This window comes from Leptonychotes weddellii, chromosome 1 (genome assembly GCF_054177405.1).
Source record: "Leptonychotes weddellii isolate Sample4059 chromosome 1, ASM5417740v2, whole genome shotgun sequence".
NCBI lineage: Eukaryota > Metazoa > Chordata > Mammalia > Carnivora > Phocidae > Leptonychotes > Leptonychotes weddellii.
Genome location: NC_138369.1, coordinates 116,785,491 through 116,810,049, shown reverse-complemented (window position 1 = coordinate 116,810,049; position 24,559 = coordinate 116,785,491). Strand labels below are relative to the sequence as shown.

The window sequence follows — 24,559 nt, the reverse complement described above, 5'->3', positions numbered from 1 at the left end:
AGCCACTCTAGCAAGTTAATCAAAACCCAGGAGGGGGGTCATGGGAGCCTCTGAGTTATAGCCAGTTGGTCAAAAGCAAAAGTAGCCACCTGGACTGGCCAACAGCTCTCCGAATGGAGGACAGTCTTGTGGGACTGTCTCTGAATAGACAGCACTAGAAACCCATTGAGTTGAATTGTAGGACATCCAACCGGTATTGGAACATTGCTTGGCATGGGGGAAACCCACACATTGGAACTCGGTGCAGAACCCTTAGTATCATATGTCCAAAAGGACTACACACAGTCTAATCTTATATTTAATTGATATTAACCTGTGTCAAGTATAATTTTTCTGCTAAAACTTCAAAAGACATTCACTTTAATTATATCTATTCCAAATTTGTAACAGATTGTGTGAGCAATCACATGCAGAATGTAATTGTGTGACTATACACACAGTAACATGTATTATACCCTGTGTCAAACATCGGACTGCAACGTGTTAAGGCATCAATTTATCCTAAAATTGTTTGGTAATAAATGAAAAATGTGATTTGGCTCCCTGTTGTGTGGTTCCTTTTGCTGCACATTTTCCAGCTGTTACTTGCTTGATGGCACTCAGAATACCTGGCCACAGACTCTCAAAGTTATCAGTCAAACACGGAGGAATCAAAGTCTGGCTTGGGTTTCCTGCTTGAGCCAATAGGAAATAAAAATTATTCTTCTGCTCTTTTGTCCTACTTAAAGATTTTAAAAAAATCATATATGTGGGAAGCAAACAAAAGCCTTCTGCTAAAACAATTGATAAAACCTACACAATAATTAATGACTTAAAATGTCAAAAAGGCACCCTGGATTTTTCCCCTTAATGAACTCAGAGTAGTTTAATTTTAAAGTGCATGTATCAGAGGGGAATAAATGCAACAAATATTTGTACTCAATTGAATCTGAGAGTTAGTAGAGGGTCCAAACTGGTAGAGAAAAATATCCACATTGCCTTGTTTCCACTTTATTGTAGGCTATAGGAGATTATAGTGAGTGTTCCTTTTACTGGAAGTTTCTTTCAACTCTTGCTACTTAACAAAAGGAAGCTTACCCTTAGGGAGCCAAGATTTGGGAAAGGTTTGTCTGCTCACATCAAGACCCCCTCCCCTTGTTTTATTCTCATTTTTGTGTCTTTGAACACTTGCAAGCTCTACTCCCTGTCCAAACATGGTAAGAATGAAATGGCTTTAAGAAGATCAGAATACTCTTGGGGCACCTGGGTGGCTCAGTTGGTTAAGTGTCCAACTCTTGATTTCAGCTCAGGTCATGATCTCAAGGTCATGATCTCAGGGTTGTGAGATACAGCCCCGCATAGGGCTCTGCCCACACCCTCTCCCTCTGCCACGCCCCCTCAAAAAAAAAAAAAAAGGATCAGAATACTCTGGAAGCCAAGGGAGTGATACTACGCATTGGTTCTAGGAATGCATGGATGAGGTTCTTGGAGGGAAGTTATCCCAAGTTTTGAGCTATTCTAGAACAGTCATTTCTCCTAGGAAAGCCTAGTATTCCAATGGATAGACATTTTCCCCATTTTCCCCCACCTGGTCTTTATCTTCCATCTCCTCTGCCATATCTTGAAAGCCGTGACTGGGGGAAAAAAAACAAAACAAAACAAAACTCAGAAAAAGGGGAAGTCTTCAGAGTAGGCAAACCCTTCCAACTTTCCTTCTGATGTGGCTGAGTTGGTATAGGTATGAGAAAAAGAAAACAACAGAACTGTCCTGTACAATTCAAGAGCCCAGGATTTAAAAACTGGCTTAGTTCATTCATCCCTGAATAAATCACTAAGCCCCTCTGGGCCTCAGCTTCCTAATCTATTAAATGGGCATAAAATATCTGCCTTTACAGGTTTACTGTGAAGAAAGTACCTGACACATAAATGCTTAATAAGTGCTGTTGGCCTTCCTGTGTGTGGTGGGATGGGGTGGAGGCCATGGCTGGGGGCCAAGGGGAGGCTTGCCTCTAGCCTCTCCACAATTAAAGCGCCAAATGAATGTCCTGGGTGACCCTAAAGCAGTTACAGTTCATTAGGCACACTTTTTGAAAGGGGTTCACGAGAGCTCAATTAAAAGTGTCAGATGATACCAGCTTGTTCAGGGTTCTCTCCATAATACTTTGAGGGGTTCCTTTCAATCAGGACATTATAAAAATACTAGAGGATTTTTTATAAGGGACCAAATTCACACTGTAGAACAAACTGTACACAATTTTTACATAAACTTAGAACTGTGTATACAGGTATATGTAATTCATATTTTTATTATAATTCAGCCTTTACTGATACAAAGATGGCGAAAATAAAACGAGATGAAAAACTGGTAGGTGAAAGTAGAGCAAAATGTAAATCGAAGTGGAACACCATTCCCAGCCACATTTGAGCACCTCTGATTTAGAGAATTATAAAATTTCAAGTTTGAGGCCCCCTTAACAATCATGCAAGCCAGCCAAACACCTGAAGCATGTTATTCATTTTACATGCACATGAAGATTAGAGTCACTTGGTTTCTGATTACCCAGGCCACTTTTTCAAAGCATTTTACTCAATTTTTTGTATATATATCCACACATAAAGATAAATTGATATAAATATCACCATACACATGCTTTTACAGTCCCTTTTTTCTCTTACATTTTGTAACCCAGGTTAACAACTTCATATATTCTTCCATATATTCCCCCAGGCTTAAATCAGTTTTTACACACACACACACATATTTTTCTTTTTCTTTTCATCATTTGTTTTACAGAAATGGGATCACCTTACACAATATCCAAAGAAGCCCTGGTATACACAGCTTCAGCCCAATCTTTATCCACCTCCTTCATCTAACACTAACAGTTTTGTGTTTGACATACTACCAGAAAGATAAACCAATACACTTTAGAATTATTTTCAAAAGCTAAGTTGAAACAAAGGGATTCATCAGTCTTTAATTAAGCTTGGTGATTTGCACATAGCACTTTGTCGGTAAACCTTGATTCTGAAACTATTTCTAGTTTTTACTTTTATTCTTTTCTTCTTGGTACCTGTTGTTCAAAGTACCGCTCTGTCTACAAGGGTGAGTTTTCAGAGGTTTCTGGGTAAAAACTGTAGCCAAGACATATGTATATTCTAGGGGAAATTTGCACATACACACTGAAGGTCAAAGGAAAGAGTGGAGGCAGAGTGTCATCAGGCACCGTGAATGGATGATTGAGTTGCCAAGAGAAATGGGCCAGAGACTCCACCTTCCACTAGCACACCAATGACACTCATTAATGTCTCAGCCACTCAGCCACCAAGGATCTTAGTGCCTTATTTGGCTTAGTGTCACAGGAAAAGCCCCGACGAAGTAATGAGCCCTCAAATCCCCCACTTCAAATCTTCAGGCTGCTTCTTTTTCTTTTCTTTTTTTTTTAAGATTTTATTTATTTATTTGACAGAGAGAGACACAGCAAGAAAGGGAACACAAGCAGGGGGAGTGGGAGAGGGAGAAAGAAGCAGGCTTCCCGCTGAGCAGGGAGCCTGATATGGGGCTCAATCCCAGGACCCTGGGATCATGACCCAAGCCAAACGCAGACGCTTAACAACTGAGCCACCCAGGTGCCCCTTCAGGCTTCTACTTAGTGCCTTCTTCCCTCTCTCAGGTTCCCAGTGCCTGGAAGGTGTCATTATCATTCCCCATTAAAACTGCTTCAGAGAAAAAACTGGGTGGATGGAACTAAAGGGTATTATGCTAAGCGAAATAAGTCAACCAGAGAAAGATAGTTATCATATAATTTCACCCATATGTGGATTTAAGAAACAAAACAGAGGAGCATAGAGGAAGGGAAGGAAAAATAAAATAAGACGAAATCAGAGAGGGAGACAAACCGTAAGAGACTCTTAACCATAGGAAACAAACTGAGGGTTGCTGGAGGGAAGGGGCTGGGGGGATGGGGTAACTGGATGATGGGCATTAAGGAGGGCACATGATATAATGAGCACCGGGTGTTATATGCAACTAATGAATCACTGAACTCTACCTCTGAAACTAATAAAACACTATATGTTCATTGAATTTAAATAAATTTTTTTAAAAAAGAAAAAACCAGAGGGACACATTCACACTAAGATCATATCATAAATGAATAATAAGAGAACTTCATCATACCTAGAGTATTGTTTGCATTTCTATAAAAACAAAAGCATTATTTAAAAAAGAAAAATCCAATAGGGTAGTTGTCAAGGATAAAAAAAACACACAGGAAAGAAGGCCTGCAGAGCCTTTCCAACACTCCTGAATGCACACATAAGCCTCCATAAGAGATGCCCCTAAGAGCCTCTACTCTACAAAGAGTATAGCACTGGAGTTCAGAAAATCTGCAGGTGCGGTTCCAGCTCAGCTGTGCAGCAGACATAGAAACTGAACAAGTCACTTCACTGTCTAGGTCCCAGTTCCCTCATTTGTAAAGTGAAGGTCTTGAATTAGATCACTTTGAGGTCACTTCCAGCTCCAACATGCCAGGGTTCTAGGATTACAGTGGCCTTTCTGAGTGGACCACATTATCATCTGGACCTAAAAGAGATCGCATGCTTGCCATGGTATCATAAAGGATTTCTTGGCAAATCCAGAATGGAAAGACTCTTCTCTACACTAGTCACCTCCCTATCCCTTAACCCCCTCCCACTCTTGAGGTAGAGAGCATGGCTTAAGGAAAATTGTAGCTTCAGTTCCATACCGATGTTTATCAATGACTTGATATCTCATAAGACTGTTCCATTTGTTCTCAGTTTTCTATCTATAAAACTAAACTCTACACTAATGTCAGGGTGATCCTTTTAAATGTGAAAAGCTGACCATGCCAACTCCTGCTCAGTCATCTGTAACAGTCCCTCATGACCTACCGTAGCAAACACTGTTGGTTGCCAACTCAGCAGCCATTTGTCCTATTTCCTCTACTTTCTATCAGAAGCCCAATTTTGTTCCAATGTCCTCTATCTGGCCATGTACTTCAGAAGAAGTGGGTCTGTCCCCTCCAGGGGGTGAGTCCAGATTCATCTGAGCCAGTCATGGTGGTTGCATTCCCCTTGCCAGTGAACGGTTTAGGGTTGGGCATGTGATGCGATTTTGGCCACGGAGGCATGAGGATAAGTCTCATGGGGTGGGGGAAGATGCTTCTAAAGAAAGGTTTTCCTTCCTGGTTAAAAAGACACACATCAAGTCAGACAACAAACAAACCTCTCTTCCTCTTTGGTCACCTTGTGATCAGAAGAAGAGCCAGTCTGAGGATAAAACATCATACCAAGAATGGTAGGGTAGAAAAGTGGAAAGAGCCTAGGTCCTTAATGACAGAGTTGAGCCACTGAATTCAGCCATCTTGGAACCTCCCGCCTTTGAGCATATTATATATGCTAATAAATTTTCTTTAGTGCTTAAGCCAGTAGGGTTGGAGGTTTCTGTTCTTGCAGATGAACACCTGCTAACACATCTACAGTGGAAAACTAGTATGTATTTTTTGGCATACAAGGCCCTTTATGTTCCAATCACCCCATTTCTGTCATTGTACACAAGGCTTTAGCCACCCCAGACATTGCCTAGAATACCCCTCTCCAAATTGTCCACCCAGGTAAACACCACTAACTCATCCTTCAAGTTCCAACAAAAATATATCATCCTTTTTAAAACTTTCCCTAGCCTCCTCAGGCAGACTCTGCCGTCCTAATTTCCAGCAGCATTTCGTACATGCCTCCATTATGTTGCTACCATTTGCATGCCCGTCAACCACACTAGACTGTGAACTTCTTGATGGGAAGAGCCTCAAGGGCCTGTTTCTCTTGTATTACCAGCCCCTGAGCATATTTCCGATTCATGGGCCCACAGTCAATACCTGCTGAATGAATGTAACACCTGACTTTATCTATCATTTTAGGAAAACTGTTCGCTCTTAATTTGGAAAGTTTAATTCCTTTTTATCTTAATGTGGCCCTTGTCCAATGAGCTAGACTCAAATTCACAGAGTCTGAGTAATTGAAATGTCTGAGACAACATAACCACCAGTTCCTGAGACCTTCACAAACTTTGAGAGGTGGCTTTGGAGTTCTTTACGTTTGACAGCCTGACAATCAATCATGTTCTCTTCATTAAAAGAAATGAACAGTGGAGGGCAATGTGCCCACTCCATTTGGAAAGTGTACAAATCCTATCCTATAGCTCAGCTCCAAGATGAAGAACTGCTAACACGTAACAGGGCCACCTCAGCGATCCATCCATCTTGAAAACATCAATGCAGGCTGATTTTTTAGAGTGACCAAAACTCTTATCAAAGGAAATGTGGAACAAGGAGATTTCAGACCACAAGTCCCTAATCTAAATCCATTCAGCTTAGGCTTTCCTATATGTTGGGAAACTGCTTTGCCAAGATCAGATACCATCTTTCACACCAGTCTGCACTCTGCCATTCTCTGTCCCCTCCACACACGCCACACACAGCCAGACATCTGGAAATTCCATTCAACTTCTTTCTGTAAATAAATGCAGCTTGTACTGGGAGCTCTGCTGAGTCCACATCTGCCCAGATGTGAAACAAAAGACACAACCTGCCATGCACAAGATAAACCACTGGGAACTGGAACCCACAATTTCAGCAATTCCCTATTCAGGCCCCAAGCGCTCTCTTGGAAATGTAAATCACGTTTAGTGTGACAGGGGGTGAACAATTACACTAGGGGTGGGATGACTCATTTAAATAGCATAATTCAAATATCTTATTCATGTTGCAATATAATCGAACTCCTGAGGGGCTGCTACACTCATAGCAGGAAAGGGGGAAAAAAAAAAAGCAACAAAGAAGAAAAATGCAGAGAAATTCCCTGGCCTGTAGGCAGGTCCCAGAGGCCAAAGGGGGTTAGGGTGAGCAGGATGCTGGCCTGCCTTAACAATGAGCAGTCCCCCACTTAACCTTCACAGGGCAAATAAGGAAATTTCCCTCTACTGTTCCTGGAGATGGGGGGCCCCACTGACCACTTACACTGTCTACCTGAAAAATACAAATGCTAGTCCAGAGTCATTCCATCATCAAAATGTGCCTAGTACCTACTGTGTGCTAGCATTGGGGATGCAAAGAGAAAACAAAATTCCTCCCCCCAAAGTAGCTTTCACAATAGTAGGGAAGACAGACAAAACAGTGTGACCAGTGCTAGAACAGAGAGGTAGAAAAGACACTTGCAAGAAGACAGTTGAATTGTGAGAGTGCCGCTCCAGGCCTCACAGGACACATGTCTAAAATGCCTTGAAAGATGAGTAGAATTCCCTAGAGGAGTAGGAAGGGTCTCCTGGGCTTACACAAGACGCAGAAACAAGGTGACGTGTCAAATGATAGGGAGCTGAGAGTAGTCTGGGGCAGGGGGGGTGTTGACAGGATAGGGGAAGGCGAGAAGGGCCACTTTTACATCCAGGCCCAGCCTCCAGCTGCCTCTCCAGCCTTATTTCCTCCCATTTGTTGATCCTGACTCACACTCTGGGCACATCCTTAAACACCACTCTCAGGCCTTTCTGTGCTTTCCTCCCTGAACACACACCCTTTCTCTGCCTTGAGTTTCCCTCACCTGTTCTTTCCCGTGTTCCCCTTCTCTGCCTGGACATTTCATCTCTGTGTGAAGCCTCCCTACATCCCTGGGCAGATCAAGGTGCTTGCCCCTCTGCCTCCCCCATTTGGTCACTTGCTAGGACCGACTATATTTCTACTTCAAAAAGGGCACGGACACAGTCCCTGTCTTCAGAGAGCTCAGGAACCTAAAGCCCTGAAACACAGAGCAAGACTCACAAGCCATGAATACAATCCCAGTGCCCAGATGATCACTGCAGGCTGAGCTGCCTCGTTATAACAAAGGGTACAGGGACCGAAGTCCACATCCTTAAGCCAGCTCCACTCTGTCCATGGCCCTCACTCAACCCTTCCAATTCCAGCATCTCTCACTGCATTGTCTCAATCCATAACCCCAATCTTGTTTCGTCCCTTTAATCCTCCCTTTCAAAGATTGCTCTAGTCTCTTCTTGCCCCATAATGAGTTGTCAGGAGACAATATGACAGTAAGGGAGAGCACAAGCTTTGACTTCAGGCAGAGCTAGACCTGTATCCCAGCCGCAACAACCTGATGACTTGCTGTGAATTTAAGGAGATGACAGCATTTAACTGCTCCAACACTCGGTAAGCACTCAACAAGCTGCAACCCTTGTGGCCGTTGATTAGCCTTGGGGTCATCCATCATTGCAACTATCTCTAAGCTTCATATCTACTATCCTGGGAGTTCCACCAGTTTTCTCCCTTCCCTTCTCCACCCTGTCCCTTATTCTTCAGCAAGAGTGACCTATCCTATACTGCTGTAAGACCTCCCCAGCTTCATAGAGGTGATGGCATTTTGATGATCTAAAAGACAAGTAGTCTTTGCATCTATGGATCTGACAAGAAGAGGGTATACCAGCAAGTGAGAAATGGTGAATAAAGACAGAGACAGGGAAATATGTATCTAGAGTTCTTGGAGGGGACTGTAGCATTTCTGTTTGGCTGGATGGTGGGGTCCATGCCAGAGATGTTTAGAGGTCAAGATAGACAGAGTCTGAGACCATCATCTGCAGTTTTGGGGAAACCACAAGCATAGATTTGTGGGGATGGGGAAGGTGGGAGCAGGATGTAGGCTGACTGTATACAGGATGCATTGGGAAGGGAAGGGACTCAAGACACAGGTCCCTCCACAAGGATGACCCTCTTGTCATAAAAAAGTCACAAATTCAGAAGCCCTGAATTCCAAGATCTACAACCAATGAAGGAAATGACCTTGGGACTTCAGTTGGCTCATCTGCAAAATGAGAAGCTGGACTTTTGTGTGGGGTTATCCAAGTTCAAATACCAGCCTGGTCACTTATCAGAGCAAGACCTTAGGTAAGATACTGAATTTTTTGATGTTTTCATTTCCCTCATCTGTAAAATGATGGCAAGAGCAAAACACTTCCCTTACAGTGCTGCTGCAAAGACACAGCACAGACAACCAAGCTTGGCACACAATAGGAATTTAAAAAGGAAAAGAAAGAGGAAAATGGTGACTGTCAAAAGTCCTTCCAGCTTAAAAAAAGAAAGAAAGAAAGAAAGAAAGAAAGAAAGAAAGAAAGAAAGAAAGAAAGAAAGAAGAAAGAAGAAAGAAAGAAAGAAAGAAAGAAAGAAAGAAAGAAAGAAAGAAAGAAAGAAAGAAAGAAAGAAAGAAAGAAAAGATTCACAATGCTTCCTATTACAGTCTTTTCTTATTCAGAAAAAGATCTGAAACCCAATCTGGGCTAATTTGGGGTACAACATGAAAATTTCCTTCTTATCCATAAAAAAAAATTATGATTTGAGTACATAATGATCCTTTCCAGATACATGTTGTCTTCAGAATATGAAAATGTATCATTAGGAAGATATAAAAGCAATTGTAAAAGTCCTGAAAACAATAAAACTCAGTTAAGTCTTTGATTTCTAACTCAGGCTTAGCCTGCATTTTGAAGAGGAAGGGCTATCAAACAGGTATGCAGGCACACCACTTGTGTCTTCGTGTGACTCATGGAGACTCTGGAAAGCAAACAGACCACAAAACTATGACCAAGTGCTTACCAAAGTCAACCAAACCTTAGATGTCCCCAAATTTGTCTGTGGCAGATCAGTTTCTACCCCTTGCAGAATCTGGTGACCAAAAACATATGACCTATTTCAAGACTCGAGCCAGCAAGGTCCTGTTTCAGTTCTTAAAAGAAGTCCCAGGAGTTTTCAGTCCTATTCCACCCTCTACACACCTTGCACTTACCCACCATTAGGAAAACATTTGTCACACTGCAGTTGGGTTTCTGGATGTCTGTCTTCCCCAGAGACTGAACATACGGACATGTCTCCTTTGTGTTCCTCTCCCCAGTGCCTCTTGTACGACTCACCACACCTACTATATATTCAACCCCTGTGATCCAAGGCAGCCTGACACCAAAGTGTGTCCTAGTCTTGCAATTACACCCACTGCATCCCTAAGAACTGAAGAAAAAAATACCTGGCATACATGGGCAAATGAGCATTCACATCCCATGCCATTCTCTCCACCCCAAATACCCTTTCTTTCATTTTTGACACTTCTCAGGTCTCCTCCGGAAGACATTTCCTTATTGATTCCCACTCACTTCTGACTATGTCTTGCCACTGTGCCTCTCTTAACAGTTAGTACTCAATGTGTGTTAGAGGAATTGTCACCTCTTTCACTCTGCAGCAGTGTGCTGCCCTGAGGAGGCTTTCTCTGGGCTCTGCCCTTTGGCTCTCCTTCTCCTTCATCTACTCAGAAAACTCCCCACTTCCTAAGCCTCCCTCTTCCTGCCCTCCTTTCCCACAGAGGAAGCATCTCTGAGGTGGGTGGAGCAGGGCCCAAGTCAGAGATTCTCACCCGACTGTTCATCACAATCATCTAGAGGTTGGAAAATAACAGATGGGGGCTCTCTGCTCCTCCCCATTCAACAGACAGCAGCATCTTCTTGTGCTGTGCCAGCTGCATCCCCAAGATATGATGGTGAAGGTCAGAGTAAATGGATTTGGCCATATTGGGCACCTGGTCACCAGGGCTGCTTCTAACTCTGGCAAAGTGGACATTGTCACCACCAATGACCCCTTCTCATTGACCTCAAAAACATGGTCTACATGCTCCAAGTATGATTCCACCCATGACAAAGTCAATGGCACAGTCAAGGCTGAGAATAGGAAACTTGTCATCAAAAGAAAGCCCACCTCTGGGGCACCTGGGAAGTTCAGTCGGTTAAGAACCTGCCTTCAGCTGAGGTCATGATCCCAGGGTCCAAGGATCGAGCCCTGCATTGGGCTCCCTGCTCAGCAGGGAGCCACTTCTCCCTCTCCAGCTTACCCTGCTTGTGCTCTCTCTCTCTTTGTCTCAAATAAATAAATAAAATCTTTAAAAAAAGAAAAGAAAGCCCATCTCCATCTTCTAAGAGAAAGTTCCCGCCAACATCATGGGGTGATGCTGGTACTGAGTACCTTGTGGAGTCCACTGGGGTCTTCACCACCATGAAGAAGGCTGGGGCTCATTTGAAAGGTAGAGCTAAGAGGGTCATCATCTCTGCTCATCCTGCTAATGCCCCCATATTTGTGATGGGTGTGAACCATGAGAAATATACAACTTTCTCAAGATTGTCAGCAATGCCCCCTATACCACCAAATGCTTGGCCCCTCTGGCAGGGGTCATCCATGACAACTTTGGCATAATGGAGGGACTCATGACCACAGTCCATGCCATCACTGCCACCCTGAAAACTGTCGATGGCCCCTCTGGGAAGCTGTGGTGTGGTGGCCAAGAGACTACCCAGAACATCATCCCTGCTTCTACTGGTGCTGCCAAGGCTGTAAGCAAGGTCATCCTTGTACTGAACCAGAAGCTCACTGGCATGGCCTTTCATGTCCCCACCCCCAACATGTCAGTCGTGGATCTGACCTGCCACCTGGAGAAAGCTGCCAAATACGATGACATCAAGAAGGTGGTGAAGCAGGCATCAGAGTGTCCCCTCCAGGGCATCCTGGGCGACGCTGAGGATCAGCTGGTCTCCTGTGACTTCAACAGTGACACCCACTCTTCCACCTTTGATGCTGGGGCTGTGTTGCCCTTAATGACCATTTTTGTCAAGCTCATTTCCTAGCACAACAATGAATTTGGCTATAGCGACTGAGTGGTAGATTTTGTGGTCTACGTGGCCTCCAAAGAGTAAGAGCCCCCTGGACCACCAGCCCCAGCAAGAGCAATAGGAAGAGAGGGGCCTTCGGCTGCTAGGGAGTCCTTGCCCCAACTTCTCCCCCAACACACTGAGAATCTTCTGACCTCTACACGGTTTCCATTCCAGACCCCCTGAAGAAGGGGAGGGGCTTGGGGAGAACTGCCTTGTCATGTACTATCAATAAAGGACACTGTACCCAGCCAAAAAAAAAAGGAAAAATAACAGATGGGTATGTGTGATCATTGCTTTCTGGAAGAAAACAGATCACAAGTCACTGTTGGAAGTGTTCGCCTTTGAAAGGAAGGACTGAGGCCTGGATAGAAGGGGTACAGACTTTCTTTCTGTACTGTGAATTTTTACTTTGGGCATGCATGTCATTTAATTTTCTTAAAACATGGAAAAAACAGATGCTCAGGGTCTGCTCCCAGATATGATTATTTAGAATATCCAGGAAGGGGCCTCAGCAGCCGTATTTTATTTAAAGCTTTGGGTGATTTTGATGCAAAGGCAGAGTTGGGGCCCATGGAGGAGAAAAAGGGTATATTTGAGTTGTGTAGGTGTGAATGCACATGTGATTATATGTGGGAGGGTGGGGATTGGGAGCAGGATTCCACAACTTAAAAAAAAAAAAAAAATTCCCCTCTCCAAAATTCTTTGCATAGAAGTTCCTTAGCCTTCTCCCCAGAAGCCAGTTCAGACAGTAGGCTCAGTCTCCGGAGCCTAAGGAAAGGTCAGAATGAAGCTTGTTCCCCATTGGAGGGTGAATAGTGAAAGGTGACAAGTACGGACTCGGGAGCCAGGCAGCCCAAGTTTCAGTCCTGGCCCTAACTGTGCTTCCAGACACTTTTTCTGCCTTCGTGACCTCATTAGGGTTGTGTGAAGATGGTGTGTGCTGCTATGTCCAGAGTACTTAGAGCCAGGCCCGGTAGAGGAAAAGCACAGTGTAATCACCGGCTATCAGCACAGGAAAGCAGGGGAGCCCCTCGTTACCAGGAAAGCTGAAGCAGGTCATCCCCTTCTTCCTCTGTGCCCCTGCAGAGCCACACTGCTGTCCCTGTGCCATCACACCACGATGCCATGATCTGTGTGCATGCCTGTCTGCATGACTGGGGTATTAGTGCCCTATGGGAGACACCACTTCCCGTGGGATTTGTGTCATCCCTTGCACAGAGAGCAGTGGCCTCTGAGAAACTGTAAAGCGTGCCAAGGAAGGAGTCACTTAGTTACAAAGCTGGAGCATCTCTTTCTTCCAGGAAGCCATCCTTGACCTAGCCACATTTAACTATCTCCTCCCCTTCCTCTGTGGACTCACCTCCTGGTAGCTGGTCAACAGTCCACCACCTGAGGCTGAAATTCCATCTCTCCCTGCAGGCGAGGGCTCCTGGACGATGAGCCTTTTCTTCTCCCGTGTTACTTACACACGTCCAGATCTCCGTGCATTTCTTGGCACACAGCAGGAGTGCAATAAATGTCTGTTGAGTCAGATTGCTGTTCTCCTCTGACCCTGCTGACATTCTCCGCGACACCTACAGGAGGCAAACAAGGTGTGAACCGGCCGTAGAGTCTCCATATCAATGCGGGTGCGGTGGGGTGGAGGCAGAGGTGGCTTTATCTCTAAGAGAAGCTTTTTTTTTTTTAGTAAACAGTCTGCACATACTTGAAAAAGAGGAACGGGGCGCGCCCTGGTTCTAAAATCCTAGATAATTTTACTTCATCGGCAGCACGGCCCTTTGTTCTTTATTAAAACTGCATAGGAATAACCTTGCCAAGCTATTGCTACTATTAATAATGTGTAGACCTTATCACATTACAAATTGTATTATGAAAATTGAGTGCCAACACCAGGGAAAACTGATAGGACAGAGCTACCTCATTCTCTGATAAGGGAGCGGACTTCCTTCGGACCTGCGATGGCTCCCTTCTGGGCCTGCGAACAAACGGCAGCCTCCTCAGCCCCCACCCCCTGGGCCTGCGCGCCCCAGTCAAAGGGATCCGTAAGGTCCTTTCGCAAGGTGCCGCCAGGCCTCCTAAATAGAACTGGAGACGAGCTGCGGCTCCGTGGCCAGCAGTTTGCCTTCAGAACCACCAGCAGGCCTTTCAAAATGACAGGAACCCAGTCCAATCCACACAGTTCTCAGTTTTTATAGGGACATCTTTCCATAGTTTCACCTCAGGCTTCCAAACCACACTTGTAAACAGGGCGTCGTCCTCACTTTGTGTCTTACCCTCCCTCCTGTGTGAACTAGGAATTCTTCTCATCTCACTAGCTCCGCCCCTCTTCCCCCCCCCAGGGGGGCTGCCCAGGGGCTCCCCAGGAGGATCTCAACTCCCTCTTCTGAGGGTGGCGCTCTGTGAGGAGGCTACGTGCAGCACTGCGTCAGTGGGAAGGAGAAGGTTTCCATCCACAGTTTATTAAACCCAGTTCGGCGGGGCCCGTCCTCCATTAGGAGCTAGAGCACCGTGTCCACCCTTCCGCGGGACGACCCTGAAGGGAATAACTCCGCAGGGCTTTCTTTTGCCTATGAAAACCAAATGAGGTCTGAACCCAATGAGGGTCTGGTTTAACTTCCTCAAATCACCCCCTTATTCTTCCTGGGAAAGACCTGCCCAGCGACCCAGACTGATTCTCCGGATTTCAAATGCAAATTGCACACACTCGCATGCACACACAGGCACACACACGCTGTGAGAGTTTTTATGGGGTAAATGGTGGCGTCGTGAACGTCCAAGTTCAGCACCACTTTTTAACTTTCCATCACCAGGCCTTATCTTTCCAGAAAAGAGATGAAAAGGTCTGAGGGAGGGAGGTGATCATAGAGATGGGAATGGCTTTTATTAAAAGAGTGTTTTCCCAGACCTTAACTAAACCTCATCCACTTTCGTCAGTCAGGGCCGACAGTTGAGAGCAATATTAGAGGAGGTAATTGCATATATCAGTCAACAGCTTTTGTCCCGCGGCCGCTGAGAATTACAGTAAAACGGGGCACAGGAAAACAGCATACTGGATTAAAGGCAAAAAAGATCTTTCTCCAGTTTCTCTCTACTCACCAGCTGTTATGTTCCGCGGCAGAGACAGAAGCAGCAATAATATCTGGGGGAAATCTAGCCTACCACAGTCTGGGGCTTTTTTTTTTCCTTCTTCTGTTTTTCCTCCGCCTTAAAAGTGATTAAGCTTCAACTTTAAAGAGAAACTTTTTCAAAAAGCATTCCATCTCACCATAGCAACTAAGCTATTGACCGTATATGAATTTTTCTCCCATTCAAGTATATGGACACATATAAACCGGAACCTTCTACCGTTGCTCAGACTGACTATAAAACAGCCACCTCAGAGCTGCTTGATGTCACTTGGTAACACGTCCCCCGTAGTTGCTTAAGTAAACAGTTGGCAAGACACAGATACATTTTAGGTACATTTGATTGTAAATCACATCAAGTCAAATCAAACCATGCTGAAGAGTTAGCAGAGGGGTCTGAAATTCACCCCCAGTAAGTGGGAGTTGGAAGAAGAGAGAGAGGAGAGAGAAATGCCTATCCTTGTGCACCAAGCACGAATCCGCACAAGAGAAGTGTGATCGTCACTAGGTCCCCAGTGCTCCGGACACCACACCCTGGCTCCCTTACCCCCACGCTAAAGGAACTCCCTTTCTCTCAACCATGAGAAAATAACGAAGCCTGTCCAAAAGCTGCCAGAGACTTTGGGCACAAAAGAGGAGCATTCTTAGGGTCAAGCCGAGGGTACCTGAGAGGGAGAATCGGCTGAGCTGGGAAGGACAGAGACCAACTCCAGCAGGATAGCAGGGACCAGAGAATCATGGCCCTGGGTCATGTCTAAGTGCTTCAGGGAAACCAGGCGCAAAGCTGAGTTTGGCCAGCTCCCCTGTGATTCTGACAGAGGCCCATCGGGACATGGATGCAGTGGACCACAATAAAGCTGTTGTTATTAATGAATTTGATTCTTAAATACTTGAGATCCTATAGCCAAGATCAACTTCATGATGCAATAGTTAACAGGTTTTGTTTTGTTTTGTTTTTTACAGATCAAAAGCTGAGGTTTAGAGAGGTAAGGCAACTCACCAAGACATAGCCAGTGAGTAATACAGGCAGGATTCAAACTCAGCTCTGTCTTTCCTAAAGCCTTGCTCATGCCACTACAACTTCATCCTGGGGCGGTGCGTGTCTAGCAGTACTTGAGCATGGACTCCAGGGATGTAGGGAGCTATAGGATAAACCTGTAGCATCTTCCTGGGACATCAAATTTATTCAAATATAGGTGAGTATCAAATGGAACAGGACGAGTAGGGTGGTGTGGGATTAAGTAATTGCATTAATCAATATTTTATAACACACTTTTTCAAATTAAATTCAATGGGTGTATTAGAGAGCAGGATGCAATATTCTTATTTTTTAAAAAGATTGAATAGGTAATGAATTAATATGATTCAAATTCAAACACTATAAATAGTGCAAAGTGGAAAGTTTCTCTCTCACTTATCCCCGAGCCCCAGTTCCCAATTCCCTTCTCAGTAGACAAATTATTACCTATTTTATGCATATGCATATATACATATGATAGGGGAAGTACATATGTAGTCTTTTTTTTCTTCTTTAAGAGAATAGTAGCCCACTAGACATGCTTTTCTGCACATTGCTCTTTTTCATTAAACAAGAAATCTTGAAGTTCGTATCTATAAACAAAGTACTCCCTCATTCTTGTCGACAGGTGTTAGTACTTCATTAAATTGATGCATCATTATTTATTTAACCAGTCCTATTAGTGGACTTTCAGAATGTCCTGAAAACTTTGCTACTACAAACAATGCCTCAATTAATAATCTTTTACATGGATCACTTCACACATTTGAGAATATGTATGTGGGATGCATTGCCACAAGTAGGACTGCTAGGTCAAAGGCATTTGCATTTACATTTTGACAGATATTAACAAAGTTCTTTCTACGGAAGTTGTACCAATTGGCAGAGAGCCATTTCTTAGTATTATCAAACTCTTCTACGTTTGCCAATCTGACAGGTGAAAAATAAAATCTCACTGTCGTCATAATTTGCATTTGTCTTCTTCTGGGTTGGGCTGAGTAGCTTTTCAGGTCCTTAAGAGCCATTTCTCTTTCATTTTCTGCAAACTGCCCATATCCTTTCCCCCTTTTTATGGGGTTTGGGACTTCTTTAATTGGCTTGCAGCGTTCTTTAGAAGGTACAGAAGCTAGCCCTTTGTCTGAGACTTGAGTTGTACAGTTTCTCCGGGCCCACCAGTCTGCCTCCTCTTGTCAGTTTCCACTGAGAAACCCAGCCCTGCCATGGGCAGCATGGCGCCAGCAGCCTGACTGGCCCCATGTGGATCCATGTTGACTCATCCGCACCTGGACTTTTCCTGAAACCCACTCGCTGCCTGGCCAACCTTCCTTCCACATCCTGGGTTCTTTCCCCAGGGCCTGCTCTTGTCCAACGGACATCCAAGTCACCCTGATCTAGCTATTCCATCTCCAGGCTCCCCTGAAGAAGTGAGGAGGTAAGAGAGAGGAGAGAACTGGTGCAATTTCTCAACACCAAATCCCCACCCAGTATTTATACACACCACTGTTTCTCCTCCGCTAAGCATTCTCAGTATCAAGTAGAGCAGCTTGATGATAATAATCACTATCATGTATTGAACATTTACTGTGTGCCAAGCACCGATCAAAGCACTTTACATATAATAACTCATTTCATCTTCAGAATGTCTCAGGAAGGTATATTATCATTAACCCATTCTACAGATGACAACACAAGTGACAAAAATGTTCAATAATTTGCTATGGATCCTAATGCCAATATAAAGCCAGGACTGAGAGTCAGGCACTCTGGACTATATATCCATCCAACCCAACTGAGCAGATATTCTGGCCACCACTCAGGTTACATATATCACATGCATGTACACACACCTACACACGCTGCAGTGCAAGGAAATTTCACTAATATTTTATGAGATTAAGGAATACTTTATCCTAGTACCAACATGATATGAGGTCTTGTGGGGCTTATATAAGCCATGATATTGCAAGTTAAAAATGTATGAGGCCTTAGCTTGCCTAGTTTTAACTGAAAGCCAAGTAAGTTGTACGTAAGTCTGAGGAACTATCTGTCAACTTTCAAATAATCAAGGAAATAATATCTAGGAAAACATGGCTTAAGAACTGTGACATGGGCTGATCCCATGCGCCTACCTGGAAGTGATGTTCTATTATTGAAACTTACACAACTCTCATATCCAAGGCAGAAATGCATCCCAACCCTCAGCACATGCATATGACAAGTCTTACTACAATAAGTGACTTAGGGACGCCTATTTGTGCTTTGTATCTTCAAGGCCTAGGTCTATAAAAACAAACTCCCCCGATTCAAACCCACATTTCAAAGCCAAATATTCTGGGATGGACAGGATGGCCCCCAGAGTGACTCAATCAGCTATGTTTCTGCCATGCCATATGAGGCCAGCTCATGTCTGCCCTCTGTCTTTTCTCATTCCCTGGATGACCACAAAGGAGAAAAAAAATCAGTCTGTGTCCCACTGAAGGTGGCCAAAGCCACACAAATATATGAAGCCGGAGCGTGGGATCACCACAGCAAAACTGCTCACAGGACTAATAATTCATAATAGAGTTCAAATGACTGTTGAGGCTTAATTGGTTAGTGTTTTGATAAGAGACCAAATCTTCAGCAAACGAATGACTACAAATGTAGAATTTGGAAAAATCAAATGAAATCGGTGGGATAAGTGTCTGGGTGGGAGATACCCCCTTGGCATTTCCCAAATCACACTAAACAATATCTACCATTTCTTTCATTAACTCAAAATTTCACACACACACACACCGTACACACACCTGCAATATCATGTATACATCAGATTATTCATTACAGTATTATTTATAATATCACAAGATTAAAAACCTAAATATCAATTTGGGACTGTTCAAATAAATTATGGCATATATATAAAATGGAATACCATGAAGCTATAAAAAAGACCAAGGAAACTCATTATATACTATGTAAAAAGAGCTTCAAGATACAGTATTGAGTGGAAAATGCAGAACAATGCATGTACTACACCACCATTTTTCCATAAAAGATATTGAGATCAGCGGGAGGGAAAACACATATGTGTTTGTTAGTGCATGCATAAAGCAATTCTGGAGGGAGACACAAGAAAACAATAGTATTTGGTTGCCAGTGGGAAGGGGAAGTGGGTGGCTGGGAAAAGCAGGCCTCACTATATTCTCTTTTGTTCCTTTTGAATCATGTAAATGTATTACCTATTCAAAACTGTCCCTGTCCTTGAATGGCTCACAGCACAAACAGATAAACACATGGACAACGGGGAAGAGCTCGTTTAAAATATCTAATAGGCTATAACACGAAGGTAAGAAAGGAGTTAAATACTTGGTCCTGAGCCAGAGAAAATACAATTGGAAAAGATCGTATTCCTCCTATTTCAACCACCGTTTCTATTGAACATTTCTGGACTACTCCAGGCCCACATCCTGCAGGCATAGTTAGTTCATGACTGAACACCCAGGGGGCTCCTTCCCGGGTCCCCTCAACTTTGCAGATGTAGAAACTGAAGTACAGCGGGGTGAAGGGGTTCGCTTCAAGCCATGTGGGTGGTTGGCAGTCCCAAGTGAACCCGCCATGGCGTCCCTTCTGGCAGACGCTGACGCGACCGCAAAGCCAGGGGCTTTGGCAGCGCTCAGGACCAGCCGAGACACAATTTGATCTGTGGAGATTCCACCCACCAGTCCTCTTTGGAGACACAGAATAACCTGTGTGCCCACCAGCCAGTTAGATGCTGCCTCCTCTCTCCTCAGCTGTGGCAAGTGAGCAAACTTGTCCGAGGAAGACAGAAGTCATCCTCTCCCAAGGAATGCTCATCAGTCCCCCAGCTCACTTGGTCCCGGCCACCTCGTGAGACCGGCACCCAGATCTTGGAACTTGTAGTTTGGTTTTCGTGAAGAAGAAAATGTGATCCTCTGTGCAGTTAACAAACTGAAATCTCGACATTAAGCTACTGATCTTGCCTTAAATGAGACAAAATGATGGTCCATCAGCCTGTCATCCCCACCTTTCAGCCTCTAATGTCCAGAGAGCAATAGAGCCATCTGTTGTCATTTGCAAATCCGCACGCACCCTGGCATGCAGCAGTGAGCATGGTTCGGCACCTTGTGGCTTCAGGAACAGACTAGGGCTTAGCCTGAGGCAGCTGGAGTCCTCAGGGATTTCAGAGCCCCAACTTGCTAACATGTCTTTCGTTTTTCCACAGTACTGCTCTTCCTGTCTGGGACCTTTCGTTGCTCCCCAAACTCCACACAGTTAACCTTTGATCTCCCCTCTGCCCTCCTCATCAGCCTCTTTATTCTTCTTGCTCCTTCCTCTGAGCTTCCCAGCAGCAGCCCCATCCTAAAAGTAGCTCCCCCCACCCCGCCTTCATCCTGCCTGCTCTTTCATCTGGGGTGCTCTTCCTTTTTTCCTTTCATTTCTAGGTGTCTTTAGAATATGAAGGGGAAATCTCACTTTGGCAAATTTAATAATAAAACAGTCATAATGTATATCACAAAAGTGATGAATATTTATTGAGCATCTACTTTTTACCAGGAATTGAGCTAAAATATATATATATATATATATCCAGCAAGCACGATCTCGGAATACAAACATCTTCTGTTTGGCAAACTATTTTTGTCTCAAAACATGAATGGTCCCTGGAAACAGACTATGATTGGTTTCACCACTGTCCACTCTCTATGATGACAATAATCGATTGTGTTACCATAGGACCGCTTTCAAGTAGCCCTGAATTGTGTGACAGCCACACTCTAGAACAAACCATCCGGCTGTATGATGTTTGCACTGTAGCCAGAAATGGGAGGATGGATGACCATCCCCTCCCACCCTGGGGGAGCCATGAGACAGAGCTGTCTCAGTTTTATTCTTGTGCTACCCAAACTCAGATTTCAACATCTTTCGCCAGAACCACATCACTCTTGCTTGAAATGCTACCTCAGTCTGCAGCGATACAACATGACAACCCAATGGCCACAGTTTTAAGAGTTTGGAAGAGAAATGAGTGTGAAGATGAGCTTTGAAAATCTCTTGCTTCTACCTACAAAGTTCTTATCAAATGTAACTGCCTGGGTTGGGGACTTTGATAATATCTTCTTCCTAAGGAAATTCCACCAGAACTAAAGATCTAAATAACTCCTGGAGCTTGTGATACTATATGTTCTATGCACCTCATTGTCCACTTATTTAAATGACTCGGTTGCTGTTTATCTTATTCATTCTATTAAGATAGTATCTGAACCTGTCCTCCCCTCCTCAATTCCCCCCCCCCATTGGTCTGCCTTCCACATGCTGCCATAGTGGTATTTCCAATAAAAATATCCCAAGACCAATAGGTGTTCAAGAAATGTGTTTTTAACAAACAAAGGAATTAATTAGTGGTCAAGAAAAGCACATTAAAACAGGAAGTTTATTGTTACCCATCAATCTACATTTTTTGGTTTTGTGTATTAATGATTCTTCCCAGGGCCGGCAGGAATGTGGTAAATTGAGCATCCTCATATTCTTGACAAGAGAACTTGACAACACAGTTTTTCAAAAAGTCTTCATACCCTTTCATTCCTAATAATTCATTCTTAATTTACCTTAAGAAAATAGCCTAAATATTGGACAGAGAAAACAGCTTTCTGTAGACAATGTCTCCCAAACTGGAAAATACATGGAGTCCAGCAATACTAAAATGTGCAGTCACGGTGGCACAGCCACTTAATGAAGTAGTATGTAGTTATCAAAAGTGATTATTTGGGGGCCTGGGTGGCTCAGTCGTTGAGCGTCTGCCTTCGGCTCAGGTCATGGTGCCAGGGTCCGGGGATCGAGCCCCGCATCGGGATCCCTGCTCCGCGGGAAGCCTGCTTCTCCCTCTCCCACTCCCCCTGCTTGTGTTCCCTCTCTCGCTGTGTCTCTCTGTGTCAAATAAATAAAATCTTAAAAAAAAGTGATTATTAAGTTTACATAATAAATAACAGGTGAAAAAAGGTAACAGCACATGCACATTGTGATGACTACCTATGTCAAATATTCCGAGACACATGCAGAAAAGGGCTAACAAGGAGAACTAGAGTTGAATTCTAGCTTCCCCATTTATGAATGGTATAAGTTTAGGTGGGTTAATCTCTGTGGCCCAATTTCCTCACGTTAATTATAATGCGATGATAAAGATAATAATAACAAAGTAAGTGCTGTCCTCGGAGTGCCGTGGCTGACGGGATAAGCAGTGAACAGATACACTTACTATAATGATGACTATAAGGGTGATGGAACTGGGCTGTTCTGTCTTTGTTTCCTAAATCCTCAGTGATGTGCTAATAGTACACACATGAGCCCGGTGATCTCTTTATCTTTCTCCTCTCTGGTCTGGGAGAAACGCCTGGATCTGGATTACTTCAGCCATGGTGCTTTTGTCCTCTTCTTCCTAGAAATGCCTATGGTGCTTCCTGCTTGAAACTATTGCTCGGCAGTGCTCTTTTGTTGCCTGGAGTTCGTCATTACATTTTATATGGACATGATGATCCCCAACTCCCCCAGACATGGCTTTCAGGAACAGGGCATTTTGGGGCCCTCCTCATGGACCCTTTGGCACAGACCCAAATGTGCCACAACAAGTTAATTTGATTTTTAAAATATGTTGATTTGGCTATTGCACAGATAGAAGCATGCAGATTGCCCATAGTTTCAACATCAGCTCTTTTTCCATTTCTTCCTTAATCATATTTTATTTCTCCAGAGTGGCATAGGTGCTAAAGAAACAAATAAATCCTGGGACGGTTTTCCTTGATTTGTATTTTACACCCACTTGGTTTCACAACTCAGCAGAACCTGAAGTTCATCTTGTCTCTGAGATTAACTAATTTTGTACCTTTCCCACACAGAAATAAGTATAATAATCGAGGCCAGTGGTATTTAATTCTGAGAAAAAAGGATGTACCCATTGCAAAGCCAGAGGGTAGGCCATCTATGACTTTCTGGGAAGAACCCTTTGGGAGGCAGGATTCCCTTCAACAATTTGAAGGATGCTCCCCACCCAAAGGTAAGTATTTCTGCTTAGTTTTTTGGGCCTGTTATTTCACTAGGGCAGGAGCCCTGCAAGCAAATACCTTTAACTGTGCCAGCTCCTTTTTTGTTTTCCACAATTAGCTTATCTCCAATCATATAAACACACACACACACACACACACACACGATGACAGTCTTTGGTTATGGAGGTGAAACAGGAAAATAAAGGTTTCTTCAACTTTGAGAGTTAGGTTTGAGGACAAACCAGATTAAAGCTTCGATGGATATACAAAATAATAGATGAATACTGTTGTCTGCCTTCCTGAAATTATTTTATTAGAAAGAACATATTAATTATAATGGAAGCAAACTTGGACTCTGTGGGTTTCTAAAAAAAATTCCTTTGTAGCATCACGGCAGGATTTCCCACCATTTTTCTCTTTCTGATGAAATTAACTCCCCATGGTTGGTCAGCAGGATAATCTAATTTCAGCCAATCAGCTTGGGAGCTGCTGTTGACCTCACAAAGGGAGAGAAAAGTATCTGCAGTCATAGCAACCACCCGCTCAGCTCTGATCATCTCTGGACCCTTCCGCCTAACGACAGACACCGGCTTGCTTCTTAGATGATTAATCTTTTCCCCTGTGAACCTCCTTGAATACATTAGCCAAACCAGTCTGATAAATTTGTTTATCCCAAGACAATCATTAGAAAATTACCTGCAAAAGTAATTCTCACTAGAGCAGTTTGTGAATGGGAAGCCATATGGCACATGAGAACAGAAATAAGCAATAAAATCTCTTGCTGTACGTCGCAACAGGTCAGGGAAGTTTTTCCCCCTTTAAACTTTATCATTTTACATCAAATCACAAAAGCACAGTAGCCCCGAGCCCATTTTACACGAGCAGAAGGACCTTATACCCAGTTACTGGTCTTTCCTCCAACATTGTACCTACTATGTGTAGGCTCTAGAGATGCGCCACTGAATATGAGCTATCTCTGCCGTCCTCACTCCCACAGCGCAGTGAGAGGAGACACATGTGTAAATAGATAATTCAGCACACCATAAGGGCCATACCCGAGACAAAACAGAAAGCTCTGAGAGCACTGAAAAGGAAGGGATAACTGTCTATTTTTCCAGAGTCAACCAAGAGTGTCATGGCTATGACATTTGAATTAGGCAAAAAGGATGAGCAGGACTTTTCCAAAATGGACGAGTATCCTAGGCAAAGAGAAGAGCTTTGAAAAGACATGACCTTTATGGACAACCGTGATAAACTCCTGGGCAACAGCATGTCTGGGGCAGGAGGATATTGGCCACATCTCCTTCCAGGGAAGTGAGACTAGAAGTGTGAGTTGGGACAAGGTTGACAGCACTTTGTTGGATGGCATGAACACAGTTTTAGGGCTTCAAGAAGGCTAGACAATGAGGATGGATGGGAAGGGCCGATCTGGAAGCTCTTTCTGAGACTGAATCGAGAATGTAATTGTTGGCGTATCCTTGGTGATGCTCCTCATTTGCGGAAAGAATGGGAAGATAGTGAGCATTTGTTGAAGCCACACAGCTAATATGGGCCATTTCCATATGCAGTCACTGGATCCACTACTAAAGGGTCAGTTTGATGAGTGGGAGGGAGGGCAGGGTCTCCATTTGGTTGAGAGGTTTCAAATGAG

At 43.9% G+C, this 24,559-nt stretch overlaps 1 pseudogene; it reads left to right on the top strand.

The window, feature by feature from the left end:
• The first annotated feature begins 10,996 nt into the window (after nucleotides 1-10,996).
• Nucleotides 10,997-11,854, top strand: LOC102740234 (glyceraldehyde-3-phosphate dehydrogenase pseudogene; annotated as a pseudogene).
• Nucleotides 11,855-24,559: the final 12,705 nt, after the last annotated feature.